Here is a 13685-nt window from a genome sequence, read left to right as displayed (position 1 = left end):
TTACAAAGAAATTGCATGCATTGCATACAGGAACTTCAATATAAACTATCCAAAAAATTACGTAGAAATTGCAAGCATTGCATACAGGAACTTCAATATAACTATCCAAAAAATTATGTAGAGATTGCATCCATTGCATACATGAACTTCAATTTAAACTATCCAAATTGTGCATGTCAGTTTTGATGTATCATGGGATAAAACGTAGGCTTATTTGATTACCTAGGTATGGGATTGGTGGAAATTTTGTTAGATGGTTAAAAATGAAAAATAAAAATAAAAATTTAAGAAGGATGTTGTGCATCTGGAGTTTTTATGCAATTGTTGTGTACCACTCAAAACTAAAAGGGCTTTAGAGTTTTTATGCACTTGTCTTGTACCACTCAAACTAAAAGGGAAATTTTAATAGGATAGCTATAAGATTAGCCTTGCTTCATAGGACAGAATGTTGGGCAGTTAAGGAACAACATGTTCATCGGATGAGTGTAGTTGAAATGAGGATGTTGAGATGGGTGACTAGCAAGACGAGTAAGGATAGAATTAGAAAAGAATGCATTCAAGGAACTTGGGAGTACCACTAATGGGTACTAAGATAAGGGAAAGTAGACTTAGATGGTTTGGTCATGTGCAATAGAGACTTAAGAACTATGCTAGTCAAAAGTGAGTTGGTACAAGCTGAAGGATCTGAAAGGGCAATGGGAAGGCCCAAAAGGACATGTGGGTGGAGGTATTTTGAAAAGACCTAGTGACCTCTGGTCTGATTGAAGTTATTGCCCTTGATAGAGTGGAATGACAGAGAAGGGTTCATATAGCTGACGCTAATTAGTTGGGATAAGGCTTAGATGATGATGATGCTGATGATATATAATATACAAATGTAAGCTGATGATATATAATATACAAATGTACATATGTACTTGTTAGTAATTTGGAATTGTTAGCTATAAAACCCCGTGTACATGCAATGGGAAGTCTTGATTGTACTTCACTATTATTTTGTTCCCATTTGGTTATGGTATGGGAGAAAAGGTTGCTAGTTCTAGTAAATTGTTGTCAGGACCTAAGGGCCCCATATTTCGTCCGCCAATGGAAGGTCATGGTATTTCAGGACTACGGATTACTGAGGACCACTAAATGGGGTCTTTTGTCACAGGGAAGTTTAAATGGCATGACAGAACAGCTTCCAAGTTTCCTTATCGTATAAGATGTTGATGGAACTTGCCATTCTTTGTTGTTGGTAATGACACCTCATACCACTATCTTTTTTCTCTCGTGAAATTCATCTCTCAACCTTTTCTTTATATATATATATATATATTGAAATGGTTAGCTCTGCACTGGTTCTCATGAAAACTCTTGAGAACTTTTTGACACGTGATGTGTGCACAAAATCCAAATGGTTCATTGGATGAATTACCTTATAAAACTCCTAGAGCCCAAAAGTTAGCCTGATCTAAAAACTTAGTGGGCCAAACGAGAGGTAATTTACTTCTTTGATTTGCCTCACACTTCGATATGGCCCACTACATTTTTGGATCGGGGTTTTGGGCTGTAGGGGTTTCATGAGGTGACTCATCTAGTGGACTGTTCGGATTGCATATACATATCAGGCTTGGTGAGTTCTCAAAAAGTGCTCATGAGTTCTCATGGAAACCAGTTCCATGAGCAGCAAGTATTGAACAGGAAGGAGTAGAAAAAAAAGGAAATAATAAAACCAGCCACAAGGCATGGGAAGTTCCATCTGCATGGAACTTGGAAACTGATTACTGGAAGGACTCCAATATGAATCCAATGGTTGGGATCCTTTGAACATCTGAGTTTGGGATTGTGACCTAGTGATAGTACGCTTCACTGTGTACCTCGATCGATGGCCTGGATTTCTAACACGTGTCATACGCACGGATGTATGGCAGGTGTGTTACCCACCCATGTGAGTGGGCATCCGTTCGATGAATGGTTTATCATCATGAGGGTGAAAATGGGCCGGGTAGCCTGCCCAACGTGCCCATGGACTGGGCATGGAACCACTAGCCAAGCATGTGGGCCGGACTTGGGCTTCAAAATGCATTGCCTGATCAATTTTCAGTTTTAGCTTGGGCTCAGCTGCAAATATGCAATTGCAATCCTTAGTCAACCCATCATCTTGAATGTTGACCGTCAGTTTCATTCTTGTGAAATGTTATTTTCATTGCATGCAGCCCCACTTGAACTTTGGATAGGTTAGGAACATACAATTGGGAATGAGGGGTTTTTATCATTTATATTTTTTTTTGGTTCGAGCTTGGACATTTGGGTCATAAGCTTCATATCAGGCCCGCACATAGCTAAGCCCGGGCCAAACCCTGCCCATTTCCACCCCTAGTCATCATTTCAAAGGATAATGGCGCTGGCATTTTGTTCATTTCTTTCGTTTTCGTATCAGGAATTAGGGCACTTGTGTAAATCTTTTCAATTGCAGAGTCAATGGCTTCAAAGCTGACGGTAGAGCTGTACACGAACCTAGTTAGCTCGGTTAACTCGCTCTTGACTTGAAACTGGATTCGAGTTGAGTCGAGCTGATTTTTTGAGCTCGATTTTTTTTTTTTTGAGCCAAGTCTGAGCTAGACTGAATTCGACTCAACTCGGCTCGAAACTTGACTCTGTTCGAATCGATTAAACTTGGATCGGATTCACTTGGTGTTTCATGAGGTGCTGCTTCACGTAGACCGTTTAGATTTTGGAGTCAAATAATTTAGGATGAGTTCTCAAAAAAGTTTGCACGAGAACGCTGCTTCACGTGGACCGTTCAGATTTTGGAGTCAAATAATGTAGTATAAGTTCTCAAAAAAGTTCGCATGAGAGCTGGTGTGCTGCTGAGCATTCAATATATATATAAGGCTATTCTCGGCTGGGAGATAGAATCTTTTCATCAGGCCCACTCGACTATCCAACACTTTTGGGATTGGCTAGGCTGGTGGGGATTGCAGGTTGTGCTTTTACTGCTACTAGATTGCACTCAATTGTCTATTAACTGCTTGCTTAGGCGGGATCCATTGGAATTGTAACTGCGAATGGAAGTGGGTCTGCTAGCTGTGATGCTGCTGAAGGATCCGGGGTGCGCTGTTGAGCATTCGCCATATATATATATATAAAGAGAGAGAGAGAGGAATGGTCACCAGTACCTTCTTATGTGACCACCTGTGTGCACCTTTGCACACGTGTCTTAGGCATAAAATCTGAACGGTCTATGTGATGCAGCACCCCTTAAACCTCACTAACCCAATTTTCAGCCCAATACAAAACTCTGGTGGGCCATGGCAAAAGGAAACAATTTCCTCCCTTTTTTTGCATTTCTTTTTGCTATGACCCACTAGGGTTTTGGATCAGGCTGAAAATTAGCCGAAAGAGTTTTAAGGGGTGCCACATCATGTGGACCGTTCAGATTATGTGCCCATGACCCATGTGCAAAGGTGCGTAGGGGTGCTGACATAAGAAGGTGCGCAGGTGAGCATTCCTCTCTCTCTCTCTCTCTCTCTCTCTCTCTCTCTCTCTCTCTCTCTCTCTCTCTATATATATATATATATATATATAAAATCAATGGTGATGTAGAGCGGGTCGCAGATAATTACATGGCCAAGATGGATCAGAAAAGGCCCGGTCGACGACAGAAGTGATCCAGACCATCGAACCTTAAATTGGGCGTATCTTGCAATCCGGAATGAGTTATCTGACGTAAAATATATGATTTTGGGGTAGAACGAGCTACTGAAGCCAACCAACCCAGCTACGTCGGGTTGCGTAGCCCGGAATTGCGAAAAACCCCTGGATCGATGGTCGTTTCCCCGTTTTAATTTCGTTTTTACTATAAATAGTAAGTTTTAGTTTGATTATAACTCTTCATCCGTCGGGCTTTAGGAGTTGCGCCCAACGTGAAAAGAGCTTAGAATAATTAGGAGAACGGTTTGGTGAAGCCAAATAGGACACTTACTGTTTTTGGCCGAAAACTCTGAAGTCTAGAGATCATGAGTGCCTATAAATAGTAAGTTTACTATTTATAGTAAGTCGCGGATTCTAAGAGTTTGAGTTGTAGTTTGCTTCTAATTTCTTTCCCATTACTTGGTAGCCCTATTTAAAGGGTTGTGAACTCGTTTTTAATCATCAATTAATCAATTTCGAATTTATTAGAATTTATTTCTATTTTCTGCTTTCTTTTCCTCGTGGATTTAATCCTCATCACGTTCATCCCTGCGTCAAATGGTCAAAAAGTGAGAATTCTCTGAATTATCTGCTTCTTAGGTTTTATATAGGAAAAGTTGATTTTAGGATTCTCTCTCACATATTAGATTTTCCATGATGCGATGTTTTCCTTTCTCATTTATGCATATTAAATTAAGCCATTTTCATGGATAAAAATACCCAATTTGCTATGCCAATGTGGCACATGTGCGGGATTAGGGGCATTCATCAGGTCCTTTTAGTGCATGGTCATTACTTAGTGGGCCGCTCTAATTTTTCCATCCGACCATATTGCAGGCTCTTAATTGGACAGTCGTGATCATCCAATCTCAATAACCGTGGGAACATGCGCAAGACTGAAACCTTTCCTTTCAACAATGGTTGGGCTATGTGTAGCAATGAGTTGCACATATAACTCAAATGTAGCTACATATCATCAGAAAAGATTAGGAACCTGAATGGACAATTCACGGCCTGCGTAAAATGCGATGGCACTGTTGAGTTATGGGTGGCCCACCAATCCATGCCCTCTCTTTGATTAATGATTATCATTTGAGAATGCCAACTGAACCCATGATTACATTATAATCCTGTATGGGAACTTTGTTTTGGCCTCATTTCAAGCAAAGGTGGCAATGGGTCGGATCCTTTTGTTAGTAAAACCCATTTTAGATTGTATTTTTTGAAAAAAAAGTTAATATAATTGACCATTTAAAACTTCGTATTTTTACGGGCAAATAGACCCTTTTTTTAGGCAAACTAAATTAAAAACATTTTGTTAAAAAAACTTTTAGGAATATTTTAAAAATAGAAATTGGTGGTCACCCATTATGAAAACAATTGAGTAAGTGGAATAGGATATTAATAAAGATGGGTCGATTTATATGGGGAATACTAGAAAAGGAAGGATTTAAGAGAGGCAAAAGATAACATTAACCTTCTATTCAATTGCAAATATACATCATTGCTTATGCATTTACAAATTTTAACTATTTTAATTAATTATTTTATTTTATTTATTTACTTTAATCTCATTTTGTCATCATCATTAAAGCCTTATCCTAATTGATTAGAGTTGTCTACATGAATCTTGTTCCATTCCACTCTATCAATGACCATGGCTTCAGTTAGACAATTGGTTATTCATTCTTTTCGTACAATCAAAGACAAAATATATGGAGGGGTGCTCTAGGATCTATAGGATTTAAAGTTAGACGAAAATAAAGTATATGAAGTTGTATTTTTAGTAACAATAGAAGTTAAAATGAGGATTAGTTAAGATCGCTGACCAAAAAGTTTCCCATAATGATTTTTTGACACCTTGAGTCAATAATCCATGAGAGGGGAGAGATTGCAAAGGAGGTTAGGATATAATTCAAGCTGGGTGGAAGAAAGGGAGATTTGCTTGTATCACTCAAACTGAAAGGTGAATTTTTTTAAAATAGTTATGAGACTAGTCATGTCTTATGAAACAGAATGTCTATAGGATGATTGTAGCTAAAATGAGGATGTTGAGATGGGAGAGTGATAAGACGAGGGAGAATAGGGTTATAAATGTGTGCATTCAAGGGAACTTAAAGAGCAACACCATTAGGTAATAAGATGAGGGAAAGTAGACGTAGACTTGGATGGTTTAGCGACGTCCTATAGAGACGAAGAATTACACGGGTTAGAAATAGTAAATTGGTAAAGTTGAAGGCTTTGAAAGGGCAAGGTGAAGGCCTAAAAGGATATGGGCGGGATGGTAAGAAAAGACTTTAAACTATATCCTAAGTACCTAACTAAAGGTATGACCCTTAATAATGTAGAATGGCATAACAACATTCATATAGCCAAACCCCCGAGTAATTGGTATAAGTCTTAGATAATGGTGATAGGTCATAAAATTTACCATCCATTGTCACCTCCATACTCTCGATTAAGAGTGACAACATCCACACCAAGGATCATGGCTCGGATGTTGTCATGCAATAACAATTGATGGTTTCGATGGACCAATGTGAGCCGTTATATTTCTTCAGCATGCATCCATTGGGCTAGGGTTCAAGTTTAAGGCCAATTCGATCTCAAATGATGAGATTCACAAAAATCAAGATAAATGGCTCTAATTAAATCTAATCTGGATCTGGATGTGAAATATCCTATCCAATCGGATCATCTCGTGGATCCCGTAGAAATGTTCAAAGTGACCAATTTTTAGGTCAATCTACATACGGTTAGTGAGATATAGCCCGATCAATGGACAACTAATTAGAAAATTTATTTTTCTCATGGTCTACATGTCTAAGGATGTCCACATCAATTTGATGCCCAAAACATGTTGGACACATTGGAATGGATTGGTTCGATGGACCTTGATCATGATAAAAAGTGGGCCACCACCTTGAATGATCTTCAATTTAGAATCATGTAGGCCCTTCACAAAAGTGGTATCAGAACAAAACACCAGTGGAGCATGACCTAAGCAACAAACTTATGGGAGTGTGGAAGACATGGAGGAGGAACCCTATACACCTCCTCATGGAAGTCACCATGAAGAAAAGACCTTTCACTTCCATTCGGAATATCTTCTACCACTTAACAACAATAACCATAATTAGAGTGTGAAAAGACACCATTTTGGTGCCCAAAGCAAATGTCCCATCATAATCAATCCCATCTTCTTAATTATTGCCCTTAGAAATCAAGCCAGCCTTCTATTTATTTTTTTTATTTGCAATCAATTTTTTTAATTTTAATTTTATTTATTTTTAATCCATTTGCAACCAATTGATTTTTTATTTATTATTATTATTATTATTATTTTAAAAAGAAAAGGAGATTAAGTTTCACGTAAAGTCCTTTTTTAGTATTCTAAACTCTTTTGTCATTGCCTGCTTCCGGATAACATAGGTTTATTATAAGAATGGACTTATATTAATTTGGAGAATGACTCATTGGAAGTCAACCATCCACAGTGATCTGAGGGAGATGAGATTGAAGGATATCTTCGAGTTGGTATCGAGCATAGAGATAGAATCATGGGTTGGTTGTATCGAATATATTTATGAAAGCTTTTGGGTTACGAGTGGTTAAAATGTCTAAAACAATGAATTCAAGGGACAAAAGTGTGGAGGGATAAAGAATTAATACTAATCTCCAAATAGTCAATTAAATAAAGAAGTGAGATATAAAAAATGATTTATTATTATTATTATTATTATTTTTTTTTTTTTTGAAGGAATGAGATATGGTAAGAAACCCAAAGATATCTAGGTCGTGGACATCTATACCTCTTTTGATGGATTCCATACCTTAAAAAATATATTGTGGGGATCTAGAGATAATTTGTCACATTCAGACAATGAAAGTAAAGAAAAACAACCACTTTAAAAGATTTAGGAGTAGTCAGGATGATGATATTCGTTTAAATGAAAAAACATAAGGGATGATAGATGAATGAATAAGCTTGATTAAATAAACTGCAATAAGGACGGCCTTAGTTACATGTTTTCCTTAGTTTCATAAAACATGTAGTGTTGAGAATGTGCCGATATTTTCATTCAACAATGCAATTTTATTGAGGAGATGAGGATAGGAACATTGAGGATTGGTCCATGGGATGGATACAAGGAGGTTCCACATTGCTATGGGAAACATACTCGCTAGATTTTATTTTATTTTATGTTGGAGTAGAATTCAACATGAATTATGGCAGAAATTTCGAATTATAATTTTTATGAGTCTTACTCGATTATGTATCATATAAATCCATTTGTAACTAAAACAATTATCAACAAAGATAACAAAAAAGAATGAGCTATAAATGATTATGAAGGTTTATGTGGGTGTGTATCTACTATTAACTGTTGTCTATGGTGTGGTCCACTTGTGTCATTGATTGGCTTGATTTTTAGGCCTGTGGCCCGCATATGATTGATGGGGTGGATATGCGGCGAACATCACGGTTAGGCCCATGCAACTCGTTCTCATGCAATAAATACAAAGGACTCGAACTATGTAAAAGGACAAAAATACTCATCTATGCATATGCCCCTCCTACACACAGGTACATTATAGAAACTCTCACAGTTAGAATCACCGTATCAAAGTGACTATCAATAGGAACTGGCAATCCATAGTGGACCCCACACAATGGACGGTCCATATCTCTTTGCTCTAACTTTTTGTAGAATAAAAATTTTAATTGCCCCTTTTAAAAAAAAAAAAATCCATGGATCAGATGGTTAGAATCATCCAATGAAAGTAATCTTTAAAATGAATTGTTAATCAAAGGTGGGCAAATCAGATGGACAATACAAATTACTGATCAGACATTTATAATCAATGTGTTGTACATTTACCATCTATGAAGACGGTTAGGATCATTAGATCAAAGTGACTATAGAAGGATTGGTTAGTAATGGTAGGCCCCACAAGCTAAACATCCAATAACATTATTGGCCCATGTGAGGCAGCTGAAATTATTAGAAATCACCTGAGCTAATTCAATGGCTCAAGTATGTCCATGCCTCATACATGAAAGCAAGTAGCACCTATCGAAGATCGGGACCGCACGATCCACCGATCCTCATTCAAAACAAGTCATACCTGCAATTTTATTTTATTTTTACCAATACAAGTTTGGATCAAATAAATAAAATTTTGAAGACATTTTGGGTAAGTGAAGTCTCAGTTGGTTGCTCGCCCATGTCCAACGTCTCCAACGTCCATTTGGCATTCTGGGTGTGATCAAAATTGTTGATGTGGTGGGCCATCAAATTTATAGAGCATAGCCGAAAATTTTATATCTGCAAAACTGTCTTAGTTGGGGCATTGAACGGCACACTAATGTACATTATAAAATAGTTGAGCGAAGACATGATCAACGTTCGGTCTTGAGCTCGAACTCGACTACGTTTGGCTTGACTCGATTTTTTGACCGGGTATATATATTTTAAAAAATATAGATTTTTTAAATCCTAACCCACTCGAGTCTCAGCCGTTCTCCAGCGCCTGACCCTAAAAACCCTAATCTACTCTAGCTGTCCAGCGGCAGCGCCCAACACAGACCCTCTCTCTCTCTCTCTCTCTCTCTCTCTCTCTCTCTCTCTCCGTTCTCTAGTGCCCGAACGATGATCGACGACTACTCTCCTATACTTTCTCTATTCTTCAGCGTCCGCTTGGATGATTGACAACTGAAAGGTACTCTCCCCTACTCCTCTCATCATCTCTCTATTCTCCAGCATTTGTCCGATTAGCAGACCCCACCTGACCACTGGCCTGGTGACTATGGCCCAATCAGACAGTCAGACCCCACCCGAAAACTCGAACTTGAACTTGGCTCGAAAACTCGAACTTGAACTCAACTCGAACTGGACCGAGTTGCTGACTGAGCCAATCTGAGCTGCGAATCTAGGCTCGATGACCAAGCTGAGCCGAGTTCGAGTTGAGGTATCTTGTTGGCTGAGTCAAGCTGAGCTGGGCAAAGCTTGACTCGGATCGACTCGTGTACACCTCTAGTGGTGGCCCACCAGACCAACATCACCAATTGCAGCAGAAAATGGCCCCTTGAGAGGAGATGCCAAGGTGGCCCACGCATGAAGTAAGGTGGTAAATTTCCATTTGTAGATTCTGGAAGGATCTTGTCAAGAGAGTAAAAAAGTCTCACCTGAGATACCACATTGCCTCAATCAGTTGATAGGACGGTTCGTGCAAAAGTATATTCCAGGTATGTCTGCCACCCAAATTTCTAGCAATTGCAGTTATTGCAACTAACCATGATGATCTTGTCATGGTGGGCCGCACTGGTAAATTCCTGTGGCCCAGCTTCCAAAATCATCTTTAAAAGGTCATTTTTCTTTCTTTCTTTCATTCTTTTTCTTTTTCTTTCTTTCTTTTCATCTTTTGTGGACTTTCAAGTTACAATGAGAGATGCTCCCGTTGCATTGGGACACAGCTCAATTCATTGATCTAGACGGTTAATTAGGTTCAGCGCAAATTTCATGAGCAACCATAAAAGCATCACACTGGTCTGAAATATATTAGCGGTTGGATGAATGCCTTTTAAGATGGACGATCAAGATCATTTATGAAAAAATAGGTCCAATCAACAATCTGTTCTATTTATTTGTTAGGAACCATCCTGATTCTAGAGAATTATTTTTGTTAGGCAATCGTAACCATCCCATCCATGGCTATAGAAAATAAGGCCAAATCAATGATGGATTAGATCATCCAATCAGTGATGTTTCGCATGGTAGCCTGTTTAAGCTTAATGAACCGTTCAGATCAATCGATTAGGCTGTCCAAGTGAGCCCATGCAACTAGGAGCACTATAACTTGTCATGCTCTGAGAGCACTGGAGCGTTGTTCGTCTATGTATATATATTATTATTATTATTTATTTATTTTTACACTCACACTGGTGGAATTTCACCACCTATGGGTACTCGAACCCTTCACCGGGAGAGTCTGCCACCCGAGCAAGAGTAAGGACCTTTTGGAGGGAGTTCCTGCAATACAATGAGCTGAGGGCCCCCACCGTGATGTCCGTGTAAAATCCACTTCGTCCATCAGTTTTGCTAGATCGTTTTACAATGAGGGCCTAAAAATAAATGAGATCCAAGATTTCAAGTGAGCCACGCCGTTAGATAATGTGGGGACTGGACGGCCACTGTTGAATTCTTGTTGGCCCCACAGAAGTTTGGGATCTCGCTGATATTTTTGTTTCCCCTTCAAGATGGTGGGATTCACCTCATGAACGGGTTGGATGGAATATAAACATCACGGTGAGCCTCAGGAAGACTTGAATGATGGGCTTTTCCTTCCCTGCTGTTTTCCATGGTTGGATCTTGGATCTACCTCATTTTTGGGCTCTGTTCCTAACATAATCTGCAGAAAATGATGGACGGTATGGATTTTATATAGACCTCTCTGTGGGCCCCACAAGGCTCATTGTGGCAGCAAGTGACTGTAACAGGTTGCAGGAATCCGCGAGAGTATCCAAGAAAATGGTACACTCCCCACATGTATCAACCTCGTGTGTGTATGATCCGAGCCAGTAATCAGTTATGGTCCACCATGAACATGCTCTTTCATAAACTAGGATGTTCAAATCATCAGGTACAGCCACATGCACTGTAGAAAATGAACGGTTAGAAAGAAAAGTTCAATGGTCTGTATTCAGCGCACATGCATGGTCCAAATGATTACTGGATGAATGAGATTTTTGGGCCAAAACATTGGCACGGTGGCCCCATGGCCTACAGACGGGGGATTCGCATACCCACGTGACACGTAGGCACGTGTGCCACAGGTAAGAGGACGCGGATTAGAGACTGACAGGTCGAGCAGGGAGACTCCACGTCACCAACTTCTGTGGACCCACTATGATGTGTGTGTTGTATCCACAACGTCCATTCATTTGAATATATTATTTTAAGGCATGACCCAAGAACGAGGCAGATCCAAAGCTTTAGCGGACCCCACAAAAGAAAACAGCAGGAAGATTGATGCCTACCGTTGAAACCTTCCTAAGGCTCACCATGATGTTTTTTCAAATGAATGTTCAAAATTAACAAAGACTTAAAAAGGGGAAAACAAAATACAATAAAACTTTGGGCTTAAATTTTTAAGGTGGTGTACTCCCAATTTTCTGTGGGGTCCACTGACTTTGGATTATTCATTCTTGGGTTACCCTAAAAGTCTCTTAATGGATGGATTGGATAAAACATAATCATTGGCGGGCCCACTAACTTATGATTCACTTCCTACATTTTTCGGTACCAAACGGCAGTTAGTAGCCAAATGGCATAAAGTGGCGCCCCACCTCCTCCCATGTGCCTGGTTTATTGCCTCCAAATTTTTGAATCTTTTATGATATTAAAAAAAAATGGATAGATCAATTTCCAAATACCCATATATAAAAAGTGGGGAAGGATTCCATTTCAAAACTTCAGGGGTATGTTTCCAATTAATATTTTTGTTTTATTTCATTTATTTACGTACTAAAAGGTTGGATCTAAAATATATCCCACGGGGCCTTATAAATTTTAAGGTGGTTGTGATTGCTCCCCACATGAGGGTCCACACATAGCTACATATATTTTCCTACCTAAAAGTGGAATCATGATTTTTTAGTGAACTTATGACTTTCTATTTCACTTCTGACCTTATCGGTATCCAACCCTCGCCCAAGCAAGAGTAGCCATGGCATTTATGTGGCTAGACTCCCAATCCTCCTTCCATGTGCTGCTCATGCACAACTCTATCCAGACCATCCAAATTATGGGGAATACTATGGATGGACCCTATCTTTAAACTCAAACTGATCAGGCAATCCCAACCTTCCAATTTATAGCCACAATATGTATGGCTAAAGTAGAACAGCAAGTGGTCCAAATTTCAAGGGAAAGCTCAGATATCGTCTTCTCATAATAATTTTCTGGATTATATGTTCCATCGACAATTGGATCAGCGATTTGAACGGTCTGGATTACTATACTATGATGCGTATACTACCACCAACAACAAAAGCAACCACACTAGGACTAATAGGTCAGGAAAATGGGGAAGGTTGTACAAGCATCTGTCTGATAGTTGAAAAATGAACCCCAAGATATTGCAAAGTATATCGCCACAGGGGGCGGGCAGGCCCTGCGATTAGTTTGATAAATATTGTGGACCCCAGAATTTGTATGATTGTGAAAAGAAGGGACCCCAAACTATGTAAATGGGTCACAATAATACCTGCCTGCTTGTCCCAGTGAAAGAAGGCAGATTCCAACCTCTCTTTAATAGGATTATGATTTTCAGAAGGAAGTGGTGTTAGGAGGGAGTAGAAAATGATGGGTGAAAAGGACAGCCTGACAATGCTCAAAGAAGAAAATAAAAGAGAGAAAGAGCTTTAATACACCGACGGCATACGTTGAATGATACACAGGTATGCCATTAAGTGATTTAAATTGTAAAAATTATATTTTTCAATTTAGATGTATAATAAATTAAAAATATTCTTATTTGGTTATCTGACTATTAGATTGGTCGCCACTTGTTAGTCGGTTAAAAATGAAAATATCCAATGTCTTATTTACACAAACAAATGCCCATGAAAAAGGAGTCTTGTGATTGTGAGTTCATGTATGCCATGTGTATAGTTTATGAGTGCCTGCATATCAAGTATCTTGGGCTGCCTGTGTATCTTTTAACTCTTAAAAGTGGGTTTTATTGATGATATGCATTGATAATTTCCCCCTTTTTAAAAAAACAAAAAAAACCCTTTTAATTGTTTTTCTTTTGAAAAAAAAAGGAACCATAAAAAGCCAAACCAAAAAAAATTTCAAAGCTTCTAAGAACAAGTTCATTGCCCTCAAATCCTCTAAAGAAAATTGGATGCGACCCAAGTTTTAATGGGTTGGGTTTGAGATTTTTAAAATGTGGGTATTAAAAAAGAAATTACTATTAAGTATCATGAAGAAATATTTTTTGAC

The 13685-nt window shown here is 38.8% G+C and overlaps 1 protein-coding gene across 1 annotated transcript in view; it reads left to right on the top strand.

The window, feature by feature from the left end:
- The window catches only part of LOC131228496 (uncharacterized), a 72658-nt gene extending 67735 nt beyond the window's left edge, over positions 1-4923 (top strand). The window contains exon 9 of the transcript XR_009162983.1: positions 4513-4923. The gene's annotated coding sequence lies outside the window, so the exon portion shown is untranslated. The remainder of the gene's footprint in view (positions 1-4512) is intronic.
- The last annotated feature ends 8762 nt before the right edge of the window (positions 4924-13685 follow it).

Source organism: Magnolia sinica, chromosome 16 (genome assembly GCF_029962835.1).
Source record: "Magnolia sinica isolate HGM2019 chromosome 16, MsV1, whole genome shotgun sequence".
NCBI lineage: Eukaryota > Viridiplantae > Streptophyta > Magnoliopsida > Magnoliales > Magnoliaceae > Magnolia > Magnolia sinica.
The sequence above is the reverse complement of the archived record's forward strand: the minus strand, read 5'-3'. Positions and strand labels throughout refer to the sequence as shown.